Source organism: Anopheles marshallii, chromosome 3, assembly GCF_943734725.1.
Source record: "Anopheles marshallii chromosome 3, idAnoMarsDA_429_01, whole genome shotgun sequence".
Classification (NCBI taxonomy): Eukaryota; Metazoa; Arthropoda; class Insecta; order Diptera; family Culicidae; genus Anopheles; species Anopheles marshallii.
In genome coordinates, this window is record NC_071327.1 from 78,490,562 (window position 1) to 78,508,154 (window position 17,593).

The 17,593-nt window shown below is 44.0% G+C and overlaps 1 protein-coding gene across 1 annotated transcript in view; it reads left to right on the plus strand.

Annotated features, from left to right (window-relative positions):
• The window catches only part of LOC128716208 (protein ECT2), a 63,359-nt gene that overhangs the window by 3,134 nt on the left and 42,632 nt on the right, over positions 1 to 17,593 (plus strand). The gene's annotated exons all lie outside the window — the stretch shown is intronic.

Here is a 17,593-nt window from a genome sequence, read left to right on the forward strand (position 1 = left end):
CGTTAAAAAGAAACCAGTTTAAGTGCTTCCTCATCAAGATACTAACAAATATGAGTCACATCGTGCGTGAATTACCTACAACGCAGCAGCTTTTGTGAATGAATCGTACCATTCTTAGCTCACCTGCGTTATGTACGTTTTGTATTCCATCCCCATTCTCGCGTTGACAGTTGATGCGAGCTGCGGCAATCCGTGTGACAAGGACACGGTCATCCATTTTGGACGGAAATGGCAGTGAAAGGTGCAGCGAACTGAGGCGCTTATCTTTTGCGTACCTGGTGGAGCTATTTTGAGAACAGTGGTTGTTTTTTTTTTATTTTGGTTCACGTTTAACATGTTGATGGCAACTTTACTGGATGAGTAACAACCCGCTGAGCGTTGTTAAAACAAAAATCCGTCTTCCCTTTCTGTGTTTGGCCGTATGTTTTGATTTTCTTTCACTGCAAACTGTCACTCACCTGATCGAAGGATGTACGTGCAATGGGAAGTAACGTGTTTATATGATATGATGGGGAAAAATCTCACATAAAACACCGTTTGCACCTGATTCAGCAGGTTGTGTGAAGCGAATGGAGAGTCAGTAATGCGTCATGTGGTTGAGTGGTGTCAAGCAGGTAGGCTTCCCTTGACTTAATGTCAAGAAAACGCGACTCTCAAAGTCACTCAAATGACTAATGTAACTTTGCATAATTTGTAACGAACTTTCGAAAACGAACAACGCCCTTTCGGTCTTCGGTCGGGGGAAGAAGGGTTGTTTTGGGTAGATGGTAAAAGGGTCAAGTTTCTTAAGACATCAGGTGCAGGAATACTAAGCAGATGTTAATGAGCAAGAAAAGTGTGTGTGTATGCGAATGTGTGCCTTTTTTGTTGTATTATTTCAGTGTTATCCCTGTCCCAACCGTGTTCTTTTGCCGCTTCTTATTTCTTTAAGACGACTTTGCAATTGCTTCGGCTTCTGCCTCCAAGTTCCTTGGGAATTCAGTTCTTGATGCCCAGCAGCGTACGGAAGGGCAAACTGCTGCCTTCTGCCTCCGCGCAAAAGGGTTTCCTTTTCTGCGAATTGAGCAATTCTTCACCTCGTTTGGCTTAATAGGCCGGTTAATCTTTCCGTTGGCGGTTCCCTTTTTGAACTTGGAGATAGGTTTTATTTTTCTACTTTGTTCTGCTTAACGAAATAAGGTATGGATGGGCTTGTACCGAGCTTAAAACTTTTCGGTTTTTTTTTCGGGAGAAAATAAAAATGTGGATAACACCCAAACAACATCACGGAAAATGAAGTACGGCCACGCGATACGGGCGCGGGCAACAACCACGGGTGTGATAAACGCGATGTGAAGCCCCACCATAAAGAGCCTGGTTTAAGCAACATTTGAAAAAAAAAGGTACCGATTTAGGACTTTGGGTGGCGCAGGAATTTCCTTAAAGACAAACTTCCGTCACGCTGTTTGTAATGATTTTAACCCATTAGGGATGTGCACGTCGCGATGGCTTTTATCTTTGCGAGATGAAGAGCGAAAGGCACATTTTTCCTTTTCGAACACAAATTGTGGAGTTTTTGTTTTGTTGCAACCCTCCAGAAAGGGAAATGTGTCGCAGAGATCCTGGGAAACATCTTTTCCTTTTATCTAGGGTTTTTTTTCGTTATGTTTCACAAACGAAAACCCGAAATTTTAACCTGAAGGTATGTGGATGGAACGAGGTAAGCGAGATCAGAACCGCTAAACAAGCGCAAATGTGTTGTGCGGCTTGATGACATCATTCTTCGCGGGTGGAATGCTTCACACCTTGCAAGCACAAATCCCCTGCAGGTAGTTGATTGCCACGTCACGTCACTTTCGCTCATCGCCCGTCATCGGAACCATCATCCGGCATCATCTCCGGTCATCCAACCAACAAATGCGCGCTCTGTCCCTAATCCTTTCGAGATCAGCGTTGTTCCGTGCACTCACTTCGTGGCATCTCACGGTCAACGGTGCACGGAACTGTGAAGGGGTGCTAATTTTTAGCTTATTGCGGATAAACTTTTTGTTGTTGTTGTTGTCGTTGTGTGAAGAAGTTGCGTCCCAACACAAAAAAGACGTCGTTTGGTCTCGCACATTTGAGAAGTTCTTGTGTTAATGTTTTGTAAACTCCTTTTTGTAAACCTTTAGCTCAGGTGCAGAACTTTGACCCCGGAGGTACGTGGTAAATATGTTTCTTAAGCTTATTTGATTGCTTGTGGTCTAATTTTTGCCACGTACTTTAAAAGTTTCTCTTTCAAATGGAAATTTATGCAACGAAGTTAATAGTCGTGGTGCTGAAATATGGACCGAAGGCTACAGGGAGGATTGCTGAACATAATGCTAAAAAAAATGTTTTCTTTTTAATGTTTTTTTTAAACAAAAAATGTATTTTCTATCAACAGAATATTGTATATTTTTGTATTTTTTTTCTGTATGAATGTTGTTGTATAGTAGAATTTATAAAATAATGAATAGTGTGCAATAACAGAATTTTTACACTATTGATCGTGGGTTGGTTTAGGTATGCTTCTGAGACATGGACTTTGTCCAAAATTGACGAAACTCTCTCTTATCCGCGTTCGAGAGGAAGATGCTCGTAAGAATTTTTGTCCCGTATGTGCGGAAAGACAATGGTGGTGCCGCTACAATGACCAGCTCTATGAGCTGTACGGCGCTGTCGTACTGCGGATTAGACTCGCCATGTTCCGGTGGGCTGTTCACGTCATGAGAATGACACCGGACGACTCAGCCCGTAAAGCTCTTTGAAGTCGTCCACATAGATAGAGGAGGCGTGGTAGGTCCAAATTGAGATGGAGTGATGACGCCGATGCGTCCGCCAGAAAGTAAGTAAATAATTGAGTAATCTAAGCCGGATATAGCAGGACAAGCAATTGAGCCAAGTCAATAAATATGCTGCTTTACATAAGAGAATGAGAATTTGTACTAGAAGTTAGGCATCGGATGGCACTATTCATGCTCGTTCACTATTTCCCCAAAAAGAGTTTGGACACTGACAGATCTAATGTATGAAAAAAAATCTACAACAGTTTCTTTGATGTTGTACCGAACAAATTACGTAACATGGTAATGGATTGTCACACGAAAGAATTCCATTGCAAACGCTTAGCAAAACCAGAATGACAGCAGATGATAGTTGTTTGCTTGATAGTTTGGGATGCAATATTTATATTCCATAATGCAACTTTTCGAACGAGTTGTGAATATTGCGGGACAACCGGGTTGTCGGTCCACGGATTAACGGTGAGCGAAGGGAAGACGATCGGAACCGTCGGAAAGGAATGGCTTCGAGAGATCCGCCAAATCGTGGTAAAAGTTTGCTCCATTCACTCGAATAGTTTAACCTTGCACACTGTATGGTGCACAGGAAACCAGGTTCTTCCTCCGCCGTCCATTCGTCCATTACAAGTGCGCTCTGAATGTGCAATGGTGGCGGTACTTTTAACATCCTGTGACCCCATCGAAACTAAAGTCCCTGGCGTGAAAAGCATGGAAAGGGATGAAGTGTTTAAATTGTATACAAAACTTTGCCGTTTTCTCTAGCTGCTGCTGCATTGCACAGGACGACCTTTTCTGGGTAGTGAAGTGCTGGTGATGTCCTTCCGCCTACCCTCCTTGCGGCGGTCTCCGAAACCACCGACCATGTTAGCTCGGTTAAACGAAGGTCGAACTGTCAACGACGTTAGCCCCCCTGCTGGAATCGCATACACTGGCGTGAGTTTACACTTGGTTTGGCTAACTTTCGAGGTCCTGTAAAATCGAGACCGGGCCCCTAGACCAGCTTTAGTCTCACTCAAAACATCCGGTCTGCGAGACAATGCGAGTTTGGTCCAGACGGCAAGTGAGGCCTGTTTTGGCCGTAGCTTGGCATGCGCACGTTCGTTAAACGACACTGGATGTTTGGTGTGTTGGGGTCGTGTGTCTGGTTCATCATACTGGAGTCCCGCCTCTTTGGCCTGTGAGTATTGTGTAAACAGAGCAACACAACGCACTGATTTTGTGTCGACTGTGGTCGCTTCTGAACGTTGTCATATTATACCAAACCACGCACAAAACTATTGCTTCGGTACCACCGATAGCAGAGCGATGGTTCCTTCTAGCATGAGGATGGTCATTACCGGAAGCGATGGAGGTGTCCTCTTTATCGTTACAGCAGTCCGCCATGAATGCCCAGGTTTCAGCGGAAGGTAAACATTGCAATTGAAGTTGGGCAAGCTTCCCAGTTCTCGGCAAAGGGTGCAAGCGTTTGTTATGCTTGGGTTGGACGTAGGCAACGTTGCCGCTAGTTATCAGCGAAAGTTAGAAAGCCACATGGTACGGAAGGGAAAAGTTACTTGGTGCTAGCTGGAATTTTCGTTGGTTACTGCAGCTTACTGCATTTCCGATGCCGTTTCGAGCCTTCCGGCATGGGAATAGCGTGGTGGCCATCGTTAGGGATGCATACCCGGGATAATGCTATTATAAATGTCACGTCATGGGAAGCGCGAGATTCGGAATGATGACATTAAAGGGAAAATTGAGTTAGGCGTGATTGAGTTTCTGGACTGATGCCTTAGAACAGCAGGAAATATGAAATAATTGGTTGCGATTCGTATGTTTATTAACGAATTTATATATTTTTTAAAATATCCTTCTCATCATTTGGGTTCTGAGTCTTCTATATCGGAAGATCGTTGGATCTCTAGATATTGATTAATTTCTGCTCCTCTAATTTTACCATAAAATGTTCCACATTAAAGAACGGATTTTTCCGTATTGTTCTTACATTTGGATATAGACGATAAAGAAATGCCTACTCATTATCTATTTAACCCTACTTCATTATGTATATTTAAATCAAACTTAAAGCTTATCATTCACTGATGTAAATTGCTTAAAGTCCTCAAACTTTTACAACTTTTATTGTTTGAATCTTTCTGTCCGGGTTTGGTTTGGAAACTAATGAACATCCACCGCATGCTGGAAGATCCCAGCTTGAGCTGTTTCGACTGGGCACAAAAGTTGCGGAAAATAGCAAACAACTATTTATCGAAGCCAATGTCCCACAACCCATACACGACAGACAAAGCCCACACGAATTAGCCCTGTCCTTCTGGTTTGCCGCGTGGTGCAGGCTTAAAGCTGCAAACTCATTGATCCCGGTTGGACCGGGAGGTAATCCTTTCCCTCTTGCATGTACAATTTTGTGGTTAACCAGAGAGTAAACCCTTCTATGCCAGACTATAAACATTGTTATCGGAACAAGGAGTGGGAGAGGCTCTGTGTGTCAGATCAGGTTCGAGCTAGGATGGGCATTGTCCTTCGGTTTGGGAGGAAATGTTGAGATTGTTTTGATTTTTATTGGCAACACAAACCATCGAGTCGGATTGGCATACGAGAGGAGCGCAGTGCGGATATCGGGGGGGATTTTAAAGGAAGAAATAGAATATCGAATAGTCTACCCTTGCTGATGGTTTGCTGCTGTTGCGGCCGCCACCACAAAAGATTCCCTGTTGCTCCCCCGCATTGCCGACGAGGTCGCGTGGCATGTTATCGCTGTACCGCCATGATGGGTTGATCCGTTCGGTTCGCTCTTAAATCCCTTCGAATGGTTTCAAATCGGTTTCAGGCTTCGGAATCACTATTTGCCCTGTGGAAACGAGCAAACCAATTTCCATCTAGTTTCCCCGGGCTCCAAACTTGGTGTGGGTTTTTGGGCTTTTTCCGAGTAATTTGATAGTAAAATGAGCCATCTCTGCAAAGCAGCTTTAATTTTATCGGTCACTTGTGGGCGATGGTGTTGTTGGCGTTGAATTGGTACACCAACGAAACTTATTGTGTGCGCCAGTGTGTGATATGGTGATCATCGGCAGACAGTTTGTGTTGCTAATATGGACATATTTGATGTGGGACTGTTGTTGATGATACCAGTGCAGGAATCGTGTGGTAATGGTAGAATCGAAACGTGATGGTAGGAAATAAAATCAACCCCATAGACTGGGTGGCTGGGTGGTTGTGCGAGCGGTTCGCAGATGTACCAGAGCAGGGATCTATGTTTATTCGATAGATGTTTTGTGGAATAATAAAACTTTATTGCGGCGCACTTGTTGAATAATCTTGCCATGCCCACTAAAATTCAACCCGACAAAGAAGTGTATGTGTGTGTGTGGTTAATGATTTTTTTTTTGTTTTGGTCGATAGGTTTTGTTTGTGTTAATCTTGATGATGCTTGATGCTGGTTGGTACCGGCCATTTCAGTGACGTCCATATGCTCAACGTTGGTAAACTAATATTTTGTTTGGCCCGTTCTTCAGGTTAGAACACCAATGCGTTCAATCGGTTTAAATAAATATGCGTATATACTGTTGGTTTAATTTTAGTTTTAAATCTAAGATGGTTTCTTTAAACAAAACGCAATAACTCTGGGATAGTGAAGTTGTTTTCACATTCCAAAGCTGAATCTTAGCTATATTCGATAAATAGGAAAGGATTTACGATTTGGTGGGACCATTTTCTCGGTTTATATTATGAGTGTCTTTATTTGATTTGGTAATATATTTTCGAATTAAGCAGATCTGCCAATCCATTGTTATTGTGCAGAATAATAATAGTAATTATCGTCTTAACGTACTTTCGCAATTTGAGCTGATATTGCAGTGAATCACAGTAGTGCTCCGCTATAAGGGTAGTATTTATCTTATCTGTTGCAGGCTTCGGTACGTAGTGTCAAATGAATAGAAATTTAGTCAATTGACTTTCATTTCCTTGGTGTGAGTCCAATGGAAGTGGCAGCCAAAGTTTGGTCGAATCTGTTTCGTGCTTTAAGAGCGACCCATAGGCACATGTCTCTGTGGTATGGATCATTGAATTCCACTGGAAATGCAAATCCAAACCGGTGGCGCATTGGAGACGAGCACACGCGAACCTGCACACGGATGATTGGGTTCCAACCGTGGTACCAAACGAGGCAAACCAATTGCAAAACGCAGTAGTTTGACTTGTTTGTGCATCTCTCCTAGCTGTATGTGTGAATGCGCCATTGCGTTATGCGACATCTGTAGCCCTTCTCTCCATCTTTCCGCCACTGTCACCATCATTCCGTTGTAGCGATTTAGGCGGCGTTGGTGTACATGTCGGAATCCTTTTGCTCCGAGGACCCATTACAGTTGACTAACTATTTTAAATCCCCAGCTGGGATTTTGTGGAAATTGGCCAACTTTCTATAGTCGAAAAATAAAAAAAATCACCCCGCCAACAGACGCGAAAAACACTGTTTCCTTCGCGACAACAATAGCGCCCGTGGTGTAAGGGGTAAAAAAGGTGGAAAATGTGGAACCAAAAAGTCGGAGTGTGGCACTTCCGCTCAACGGTGGCACTTCCGGAGTTTCGAGCCGTTTGTTTCATCGGAAAGGACGCTTTCCAGAGCCTTTTTGTCAACTATTAGTAAGCTGCTGCTGGGGCTGGTTAGGCAGATAGAAAGCGCACCCTGGTGGATCTGCAACTGACGTGAAAAGTGTTATCCATGTCCATGGATGCAGAGCGTTTCATTCGCTGTTTGCTTCATTTGATTTTCTCAGATTTTAACCCGGATTGTGCGTTGAAGGCTTGGCTTGTGCACGTGTGGGCTTTCGTGGTGGAAACGGTGGGTGGCCAAATGAAACCTGGCCCTGGTCCGTGGTAGCCATTATTTCTGGGTCCAGCAAACGGCTGGTCGCCCCTTTTTTGTGCTTTCGATTTTGTTCACTTTCTGTTGGGAAACTCGACATTTTCCACTGCACCAACGAGCTGCTGTTGGTCCGATGCGCTTCCTGTTTCCGGTTAACGTTGCGAAATTATGTGCACAGTGTGGAGTCTGCTGCTGGATTTGGTTACATCGATTGTGGCCAGTATGGTGTGTGCCTCTTCTCCTAACGATGCTGAGGTCAGTGGTCGGTAGGTTATATGTTTTCTGCATATCTTTATGTACTCTTGGTTTACTGAAAGGATATGTATAGAGAACTGATCATTTTCTAGAGGGTTTCTACAGGGAGCAACTGTTTTAATTGTTATTCTTATGTCATGCATTATTAATTAACGTTTTTGCAACACATTCAGTTGAAGAGACTTGTTTCTAAGTTGCCTTAATAAGCAAATAGTTTGCTCACCACTGATCCAAACAGTATCATGCCACTCTCAATATCAAGTAACGCACTACATTTTCCGTGGTCTTTAAACCTTACTACCAGTTGCTCTGCTCACATTACTATCTTAACTGCAGCTAGTACCAAACACTACAGGTTTCAGAATTCACGAATGATCGCAAGTGAATGGGTGAACATTTTCCACGAACCAGAATTGTGTGGGAAATTAGTGGGAAATGGAAAAATTGGATGTAGTTTAAAGTTTGCGCATTTTTTATCGGTGCGTAGCCTTACCACTATTCGAACGTTGGGTCCACCACTATTACAGGTTGGTCAACGGTGAAAACCACAGCAATATGCCGATGATGGTAAAGGCTAGTGCTATGAACACCCTGCTTTAATAGGGTTAATATGCTTTAACCTTACCATCCTTTATTTTGCCGGTAAAAATAATCTAATTGGTACCAAACTATTTTTGTCCAGTATATGATGCGTTTGAATTGACGATCATTTCTGTACATGTATCGTGTTGTTAGTTTGGTTAACGACTTTAATTAACTGTCAATAAAGTAGCAGGTCATTGTTCTACAAATAGCTTTGATATTTATGAACCTCAAAAATTCTCAAAACCACATCATTAAGCTGTTTTATAGCAACGTGGAGGCATGGTTGTATCAGGCTACGAGTAACTACCCACGTTCGGCAATTCCCTGTGTAAACATGTATTTATGAACTACCCATATACTTTTTTCCATTTCTCACAGGAAACAAGCTCGTCGGACAATTTGGTGCGGCCTAAACTTTGTTAATAAAAATTCCTTCAACTTTTTGTAAAAAGTGTGATAAACAGATAGCTTCATGATAATGCTACGCGTAACGACGTCAAAGTTACACCTTGTGTACTAGGCACAATGCCTTTAACTTTTTTTTGTCCCATTTGCTTTTGTTTTTCGCTTTGCTTGTCCTCTATTTTTCTAGGCACACGTTTTTGATATGAAGGGTGGCTTCCCTTTGTTCGTTGCTCTCCGTACGGTAGGAAGAGATAGGAAAAGATCCCACCTAAAGCCTCTCCTATTCTATGGTGTTTGTGGCTTTTTTATGTTTTGGTGGTTGTTTATTTTGACCAGACCGCATTCTGACAACAATCAATGGTTTTTTCATTTTTACTTTACCAATAGCCGCGGGATGTTAGGGTTGGGATACACCGCACACTCATACGGATGACTTGTTGTGCCCATTATGTCCGGATCCATATAGAAAGTATACACGATATTGGAAAAAAGTGTGAACCGTGCTTTGAGATGCTACACTACTACTACGTTGTACACAGGAACCTACTGGAACGCGCGTGTTTGCCCTCGGGAAAGAGTTATGGGAATTTATAATCCTCCGGAAAGCCATTAATCATGTAATTTAATCTCAACATATCCCTGGTTTTCTTCGCTGCCATCATTGACTGCTGGCAAATGAAAAGATAATGCTACCGACGAGCGTAGGTGGATGGTTATCTTTTGTGAGTTTGAAGAGTGTTTTCTTTGAGTAGGACACGTTGGGATGTAGGGGGGATTTTTTTTTATCAGGACGATTCACATCTGATGTAAAGTATACTTCAGAATTCGTTAATATTTTTTTTTCAAATAGTTTGGAATTGATCCAGATGAGGTTCTACGTCCTTTGTTGTGTTAGACCTAGTGTCTACAATAACTTTCTCCACCATTGACTATAGATTTTGTTATATTGCTCCACAGGTATATTAGTTTGAAACATATTAAATTGAAAACATTGGAAAAGTTTCTAAAAAACACGAAGGATCGTTTACACCCGAAGCCTTTCTCATAAATTGATTACTCATAAAAGAAAGAAACGAACTCACGTCAATCATTTACCATCAGCTCGGTAATTATGAAGCAAAAAGAGATTCATGTAGCAAGATACCTTTCAAGCTAATGAACAATAGGCACGTTATGTGTCTAGTTTGCATAAATGACTCGAGGTTAAACCCATATAGGCACATTGATCATTTTTCGGCCGTCTACTTACTGGTTGTTCGTTAAAATCGTTGCGAATGAGGGCGGTTTTAATAACAAGTAGTAAACATATTTGCTGCTAGATTCTGGCCGGATGCAAATTGTTGCGTTTGCGAAATCATCCTATCCGATCGGGTGGTAGGGCACTGTTGAAAGACAACCATTGGGAAGAGTGCAGTGCCGTACTGCTGCTAGATGGAGTGTGAATGAAACAGTCGAATAGCGTTACCATTGCATGTGCCGGTGATGTTGATGATGATGAGAAGTCTATATTGGGAACGTAGATTTAGAGTCTACCACAGTGTTGATGGTTTTTTTTTTGTTCTGCACCGTTTGACTGGGCCTTGACTGGGTGAATGATGGGTAGCTATCTTCCGGTTTGATTTACGCATGTTTGTCCTGCATCGTACCGTTGGTGTCTATGCTCTTTGGTGGTAGATGGTGGAGTTGGAGCTCCTGTGGCTGACCACGCTGGTTGTGTGATGTTTTGGTACATGTATCTTCGACATGCTCAAAGAAGGTATTGGCGTACAGCATTGCAGGCATCTAGGGAAAGAAAGGAAAAAATCACATGGGCTCTCACATGGGATCACATGGGGGAAGTATGGTTTGTGTTTGGTGTGCCAAGTATTATGTTTTTTAACGGCTTACACGTTTCAAGAAAAAAGGAATTCGGCAGCAGTTTGCCCTATCCTACGGATGATTATATTAAATTCGTGTGAAAATGGCAAGAAGTGGTGTAACGCACGTCTGCATGCAGCTCAAAGAAGCAACTCGTTCCATTAGGAAGAGTGATCTGAACACTTGTTCAGCCATGTTGAGCAGTAAATCAATTTTCCATTAAGATGCAATAGATGAATTAACCACCACTCCCAAGTCTGATTACTAACCTGCGTGTGTGTAAATGTGCACTTTTTGGTAACCTTTGCGCCAAACCATTCAGCACCTCAACGCCCTCCCATTAAATCATCCAGAATGGCAAATATTGGATGGAACTATCCGGTGTGAGTGGCGTGTGAGAATGAGAAAATGATTGCACGGCATTAAACTCGCATAGCACGCGAGACAGAACGAACAAATGTGCCGGGACAGTGCAGTGTGATTGCATTAATGCCACCGAGGAGTTTGTTCTCGTTTTTCGGTCTCGACGCGTACGGTGACTCGGTGACTCTTCGAACGGCATTCGAATGACTGATGACCCAAAAATCTGTACCGGAGGTCGTTGCGTTCTCGGCGAGGTGCTAAAAGTATTATACAGCGCTGCACGACGACTGCAACGAGGGCGGATGGCGTGTGTCAGACCAGATGTGTAGTCTCTCTTTTAAGATGTCGTTGTTGGGGGCTGGGAGCGTACTCACTCCAATACTTCTGATTTCTCATCCTCATCATCCGCATAGAGTAGTGCCAGTGCGCCGCTAGTGAGCGGATGTTAGGATTAACCGATGAAGCGGTTGGAAAATAATTGCTTTTTGAAGAGCCGCACTAAAAGCGAGCAATATTAGCACCCGGCGAGACAGATGAAACGCTCGAGATACACACCTGTCTCGGAGAGATGAAGTCTAATTGGAGAAGTTGAAGGATGACGCCCGGTTTGTATTTCGGATGCATTTAAAAACCTTTTTCTCGATACATCGGACGCGCCCAGACATGGGGGGAAAGGGGTCACATATCTAATCACTCGTGCGCTTCCACTGGTGTCCCTTAGCCCTGTGCGGTTTGTCTTCCGTCGCAAAAGTCAGCAACGTCGATGACGGATGAGTAATTTCATTCACGCCTTCCCGTGAACCGACACGATGTCATGCTGTCGTTGGCGAACGCGCAAGATAGTGTTGAGGCACGTTGCCTGCGTGTGCGATGCTGTTCTTTGTGTGGAAGCAATTTCGGGGCTGAGTGGATTACAGTCAATATCATTCAATTTCGAAATTACTTCTGATCTTTGGAAGGGTTTCTGATCATTCCATGCTTGTTTAAAGTCGCATTATTCTTCCATTTATTGCCGGTAATTTATTCACACCTTCTCTCACACGTGACACTCATTTGCGGCTACAGTTTCGAAGTACTGCTGCAATATTATAATTATATCCCAGTAATGGTTGCTGGTGGCGAAAGGGAAACAGGAAGCGCGAGTTAAGTAGAATTTTATATGAATGCAGTTAATGATACAGCGCTACTAAAATGGTTAATTAAATGTATCGTCAACATTCATACACACGCCGCCCTGCGTATGCTGCAAACGCCACACCAACCTCCCGTGGTGTGCGGTCACGCCCGTCTGTGTTTGCGTATGGGATTAATGGATTGTGATACGGTATTAAAACGTGCCCACTATCCTCCCCATAGCCGTCGTGTCACCGCGTGAAAATGCAAAACCGTGCCCTGCATGATGCTGATGAACGGTGAGTGCATTAAGCGATATTTATTGTTTGTATTATCGACCATGTCATTGTGGTCAAGTGCCTTGTTTGACGATGCAATTGTTGGAATGCGTTTTTTTTTAATCAATGATTTTTTTCTGGTACAGATTTTATTTGATAAAGATAAACTTGATTGGGTTGTTAAGATGCTGTTAACAATGTTTTATTTTTAATCGATAGTTTGTGGTGTAGGTCGACAGACGTATACGTGTTTAATTCCGAATCGTTTAGCTCTTTTAAAGGATTCCTTCGACCAGTAGCAGCAGTTCAAACAATGAATATCTTAGACACATCTTTCGCTAAACAAACAGCAACAATAAAAACGTTTTGACTGTCCATTGGCAATAAGGTAGAACGCATCGGCATCACCCGAGAAAGATACATCGAAACGCAAAGCCGCATTCTCGTTGTTCTTGTGGACTGTTGGCGAAATTGCGTCAATGCCGCAGTGTAGTACCCCCGGGCACAGGTTTGACTCCACCACTGAACATCATCATCGTCATTTTCGGCATCAGACAGCAGCTGCTCGTCATCCATGGCCGATGGGTTGTGGTTTGTGTTGCACGGCCTGCCACATGGCGCATACCACGGCGTCAAGGTGACGCGAGATCTTCCGTTCTATGACCAATACGCATGTGAATACGTCAGTCTTGGCGGAAGATGGAAGGGTTTTTTTTCTGTTCTCCCCGTCCAACAGCTTCTGTAGACACGGAATAGAGTACCAACCGAAAGAGAAACTCAACAGAAATTGGATTTTTTGTTAGAGTTTACATTTTACGAAACTATTTAATTTGTTAAATTTTCTGAACGTTAACGTTGGACTTTCCTTAACTCTCGGTCTGCAATAAGATTCTTCGTTGCAAAATCTGCTTTCCATTCTTTGTGACTCTGTAAAGTAGCGATATGTGTCGCGCAAAAAAAGTGATGCCACTCACGTACGAACCGTTTTGGCGTCCATCGATCGACATTGTTGTGCTGTCAGACTCGATTTCCCCTTGTGCATTAGACCGGAGCTCTGGTTTGGTGTGCCATTTTCGGGTTACGAATTGTGTACGGGAGTCCCGCAGTCCCCAGACTGGGTGGTGCATGTATGGTGGGTGTGAGTTGCACAACGATCGATGATCCTGTGCAATTGAGGTTAGTTTCGCTGGTTACGAATGTGAAGTCCAAGGTTAAGGAGGTAGTTTTGACAAAAATCGACAAAATACGCGAGCTCACACACATTCCACCCGACCGCAGCACCAACGATATAGCCACGGAAAGGCATCCCTCTTCGAAGTGCAAAAGTAACACGGCGGGGTAACAGAATTTCATCCGTCGATAGTTCAAGCTCCTCTTCTGTCAGTCGTGCCGGTTGGTGAGATGCAAAAAAAAGGAAGGACACACAACGCGCCTGCATTCGTTCCAAATTGCATAAGTCTCCACGAGTCTTCCTCGCCGTCGTGACAGTGAGGGCAACGGTTCGCCTATTTGCCATCCATTACACTCGAAGCATTGGATCCTTCGTGGTTGTCGTTGTTGCTGCTGTTACTCGTTTGGCCCGTCGATGCACGTTCGCTGCCGCAGGTTGGCCTTTTTTCGAAGTAAAATAGCAGCAAATACGTAACCGACGAACCGTGTTTTCTTTTTGTGTGTTGTCACGAGAGTTGTGGCGGGAAGAAAAAGGTTGCGTTTGGCCACAAATCGAATTTCTGGCGCGGTCGTTCACGAAACTGGTGCAATTTATAGGGATCTCTGGCACTGCTTTATTCCCTACAGTACGTAGCGAACAGGAACAGCCGAATTTCTTGTTTTCTTTTTGCGTAAAATTATGAAACTTTTAGAAAGACTTGCACCATAGTTTGTCGAACAAATCTTGGAGTCCTTTGCATATATAAAAAGAATTATGCACTCTTCAAATTTATTATGTTTAAATCTTCCAAAAATTGGATGAATCATCTCACGTTTAGCATTGAAAATAAAGAGACTATTGTTATAGTTTCCAAGCAAAAACCACTTAATTCACCCTTCCTGTTGTATCGCATTTTCCAACCCAAACTGTAAAGATGGGATGGATGAAGCAATCATCGTCCAAACTGTAACGATGATGACAACAAACCGAACGGCTTCATTGCCAGTCGAATGATGAGTAGGACACACACATACACACACACGGGGGTGATGTTTGCCACATGTGCGAAAGTTTTCACGGGTTTCGCGTTTCGAAGGATTTCTCACCGGGCACAGATTTCCATTGGTAACTTCTGTGCCCCCCTTCTTGTTTTTTTTTTTTGTGGAGGTAGTTTTTGTATGTTTGAGGTACCTATTTTTGGTGCCGTGCATGCAATGCAGTGGATACTTTTTCTATACCACGTCCATGTGGCATCAATCGCCCGAGTGACGTGTCTTTTTAAAAAGGGAAAATTAGTTTGTCTCGGGAAAGGCATCAAAACAATCCTTCTTTATTACAACGAAAAGATGGAGAAAGAATGGGGTCTAAGCTTCATCGTTAGTTAGTGAACTTTTTTGATCAGCGGTTGTTGTATTTTTTTTTGTTGCTATTAAGCTGACGTAAATGTACTGCGTAGCTATGACATGAGAGAAAAGTTCATTCAAACTGTATAAAATAAATTAGTACTTAAACTGTCGGTTAATAATTTACAACTAGCGACCATTGTAGTATGTTTGTTAAATAACCATGTAAAACTATTCTTTAACGAATCTCCACATTCGTGCACATTACTTTTTTCCCCCGTAACAGCTGCTGAAACACTGAGCATATCATGTTATAATTTGCAAACCAATCTACCAGCACACCGAACACTGCACACGGTCCACTGCTCTCGCATTCGACCGAAATTTGAGTTGCTGCATAGGAATTATAGGAAGCGAGACATACTGTTTGCCGACCGGGTCTGCAATCACCATAATTATGTGAGACAATCGGTGTCGCGAAAGCTGACAAACGTGTGCTCGGACCGTGTGGGCCGTGGCGCGAACTGGGCTGGCCACTTGCACAGGAACATCCCATTTCTGCTCGGTAACGATGATGCGGGATGAATCTCCCATGCCGCTGCCGTCTAACAGCAAACAATGGCGTTAGGGAGAGGTGCTGGTCGTTGGACCTTCGGGGAACCTCAGGCCAGTGGGTATTTTTCTCACAAGCCACTAAAAAGCTGTCAGCTAGTTGCTTCGTCCTTACAATCCTGCCACCCCCAAAGTAACTCCAGCTGGCCGTCCGTTGAATGGAGCGCTTTTACCGTCGTACAGTTGAGCGCGCATGTTCAGTCCATGCTAATCCGTATGCCGTTTCCTGCATACACGACAACCACCGCGACAAATGGCTGAGCGCCACTAACAGGATCGGTGTTGCTCTTTTTGAGTGAAGTGTGTATGTTGCTTCCGGTTCCGGGTGAACCGGATCTTTGACGGTGTTTCAACAGGAACTGGAGACAAGAAAGCTCCCGGGAACCACACGACCAGACGATGTGTTCGTGGTGATGATCTTGTAGTCTCTAATTTATCACCGCACCGATAAGTACCGTGAACGCAAGAGTAAAAGGTGAACGTCGTCCCGTTTGTTCTAACAGGGTTTAGCTGGATTGGGTCGACTTAGCGCATTTAAAACCCCTCTACAATTTCATCTATTCCTAGTGTTTTTATTGGGCTTGTTCTTCCATAATCTTATTTCGTTCCAGTCAGACAAGGATAGGGATATTAAAATGATGTAAACTTTAAATTGACACTATGATTGTCAAATGCCTTCCCGTGTACTTTCAACAATGAATCCTTTCAGAATGACATAAAAAACGTCGTTGACATCGAGCCCAATTGCTTTATACTCGAAATTCCCTTGCATACCAGCTGCATGTAATAAGAGAGTTCACAAATTTGTGGAATCTGTCAACTGGCGTGCTATATTTCCCTGAGCTACAAAGTACTTGTCCCGCAGTTCGGTTCCCGTATCGGTCAGGTTCCGATCAAATCACATGCGCTACACGTCCCTTTTACGAGGCAAGCACGAGGTCCTTTTTACGTGCAAATTTGTTTTTGTAAGCTCGCGCAGTGCCGACGGCTCCCTCCCAATGTGTGAGCATTCAGCTACGGCTTTTTGTCGCCCAACATTTTCTCTAGGTTCATTAGCGCATTGTATGCGCGCCGGAAGGGAAAATCTTTTCCCAGTCTAGCTGGCGAGTTGCCTGAGCTGACGCGGGTGTTATGGAAATTTGCAGCTGCGATATGCTTTTCACACTCCCCAGTATATGACCGTGGTACATGGCCGAAAAGACAAAAGGCCCCTCTACAGCGGCTGGAGTGGCGAAAAAAGGAAGGATTTTCCGTGGGGACACGGGAACAGCTTCCACTGAACTGGGCGCGTCACAGCAAACGCGACAAGTTTTCGAGAAGCCATCACATGGAGCGCACTGTGTGTGTGTCTGTCTCTCTCTCGGTGGGTGGTCATCAGAGTGCCTCGTTAGTCAGTCGACACAGCCACACCGGGGCATTGTGTGAGGTGCTGAATTGTTGGATGAACAGTTGTTTTTTTTTTCAACTCCCGGTGTGTGAGTTGTTGCGTGTATGCTTGCTTCCTTGGGCTGCGACTAAGGGCGGTGGTTGAGTACGTCGTCGGGCGTAGAGAACATACACGGAGTAGGTAGGAATGTGCTAAGAGGCATACCGGGTGCCCGTGACTGGCAGAGGGACCACTTCCTTGTGGCTTCGGTGTCCAGAGTAGGAAGGTCCATCGACGTCCAACGGTTCGCCGCAACGCGTTGTTGATGATGCTGGGCTAGGTGTAGTTCCTGCTGAGCAGCTTTTCTGTTCGGCACTTCCGCAACCGGACACAACTACGGGCATACCGGCGACCAATGGAGCACGGTATTGTCATCGGGCAACGCACCAACTCATTCCCCATCAAAAAAGACCCGTGGAGGGAAGGCCACACATACTCAAACGCCTGGTGTTAACCAACCACCGAGATAATTCATCACTGCTGATTCCCACACACTCACCCCTGCGCGGCGGCCACTATGCCTCGCTGGCGGTGGTGTCGG